The sequence below is a fragment of the Myotis davidii genome, unplaced genomic scaffold, assembly GCF_000327345.1.
Source record: "Myotis davidii unplaced genomic scaffold, ASM32734v1 scaffold271, whole genome shotgun sequence".
NCBI classification, from domain to species: Eukaryota; Metazoa; Chordata; class Mammalia; order Chiroptera; family Vespertilionidae; genus Myotis; species Myotis davidii.
The window spans coordinates 1,935,616-1,937,526 of record NW_006284839.1 but is presented as its reverse complement, the minus strand read 5'-3'; the positions used below and the strand labels follow the sequence as shown (position 1 = coordinate 1,937,526).

At 37.8% G+C, this 1,911-nt stretch overlaps 1 protein-coding gene across 1 annotated transcript in view; it reads left to right on the top strand.

The window, feature by feature from the left end:
* The window catches only part of BTAF1 (B-TFIID TATA-box binding protein associated factor 1), a 92,975-nt gene that overhangs the window by 16,665 nt on the left and 74,399 nt on the right, over window positions 1-1,911 (top strand).

Below are 1,911 nucleotides of genomic sequence, written 5' to 3'. Positions count from 1 at the left end.
CTATGTGTCTGAATCTATTTTATCATACAGCTTATATTGTTCATTAGATTCCACATATGAATGAGATCATGTGATACTTGTCTTTCTGACTGGCTTATTTAACTTAGCATAATACTCTCCAGGTCCCTCCATGCTGTCTCAAAGGGTAAGAGATCCTTTTTTACTGCTGCGTAGTATTACATGGTATAAATGTGCCACAGCTTTTTTTATCCACTCATCTACTGATGGGCACTTGGGCTGCTTCCAGATCTTAGTTATTGTAAATTGTGCTGCTATGAACATAGGGGTGCATACATTTTTTCTGATTGGTGTTTCAGGTCTCTTAGGATATACTAGAAGTGGGATCAATGGATGAAATGGCAGGTTCATGTTTAATTTTTTGAGGAAACTCCATACTGTTTTCCATAATGGCTGCACCAATCTGTATTCTCACCAGCAGTGTACTAGGGTACCCTTTTCTCCACATCCTCGCCATCACTTGTCATTTGTTGATACGTTGATGGTAGCCATTCTGACAGGTATGAGCTGATACCTCTTTGTCGTTTTAATTTGCATCTCTCCTTTGCCCATTTTTATTTTATTTATTCTTTATTGATTAAGGTATTACATATATGTCCTTAGCCCCCTTTTGCCTCCCCACACACCCACCCCCACTCATGCTCTCACCCCCCTGGTGTCTGTGTCCATTGGTTAGGCTTATATGCATGCATACAAGTCTTCTGGTTGAACTCTCCCCCTTCCCCCCACCCTCCCCTACCTTCCCCCTGAGGTTTGACGGTCTGATCGATGCTTCTCTGTCTCTGGATCTGTTTTTGTTCATCAGTTTATGTTGTTCACTATATTCCACAAATGAGTGAGATCATGTGATATTTATCTTTCTCTGACTGGCTTATTTCACTTAGCATAACGCTCTCAGTTCCATTCATGCTATTGCAAGTGGTAAGAATTCTTTTTTACCGCAGCATAGTATTCCATTGTATAGATGTACCTCCTTTGCCCATTTTTAAGTTGAATATTGTTCTTTTATTACTGAGTTGTAAGATATATATTCTAGATACAAACCTTTTGTTTGCTATATGATTTACTAACATCTTTTATTTTGTGGGTAGTGTTTTCACTTTCATGATAGTTTCCTTTGAAGCACAAAAGTTACTAATTTTGAACAATTCTAGTTATCTTTTTTCCTCTCAAGCTTTTGATGGCATATATAAGACACTATCGCCAAATCTAAGCTCACTTACCCCTACATTTTCTTCTAAGAGTTTTATAGGTTTAGCCCTTACCATTAGGCATTTGATCCATTTTGGATTAATTTTTGTATGTGTTGTGGGGTTATGGGTCCAATTTAATTCTTTTGCATGTGGCTCTCCTGTTGTCTCCACGCCATTGTTGAAAAGAACTATTCTTTCCCCCACTGAATTGTCTGGCACCCTTGTTGAAAATCAGTTGGTCATAGACAGTTTTGTTGGATTCTCAACTCTATTCCATTGGTGTCTGTCCTTATGCCAATACCTCATAGTCTTGGTTACTCTTGCTTTGTGGTAAGTTTTAAAACCAAGAAGCATGGGCCTCCACTGCTCTCAAAACTGCCTGGTACTGGCACAAGAATAGACATATAGACCAATGGAATAGAATAGAGAACCCAGAAATCAACCCAAACCACTATGCTCAATTAATATTTGACAAAGGAGGCAAGAATATACAATGGAGTCAAGATAGTCTCTTCAGTAAATGATGTTGGGAAAATTGGACAGATATATGCAAAAAAAATGAAACTAGACCACCAACTTACACCATACAAAAAATAAACTCAAAATGAGTAAAGGACTTAAATATACGACGAGAAACCATAAAAATACTTATAAGAATCCAAAGGCAACAAAATCTCAGACATATACAGAAGCATTTCCT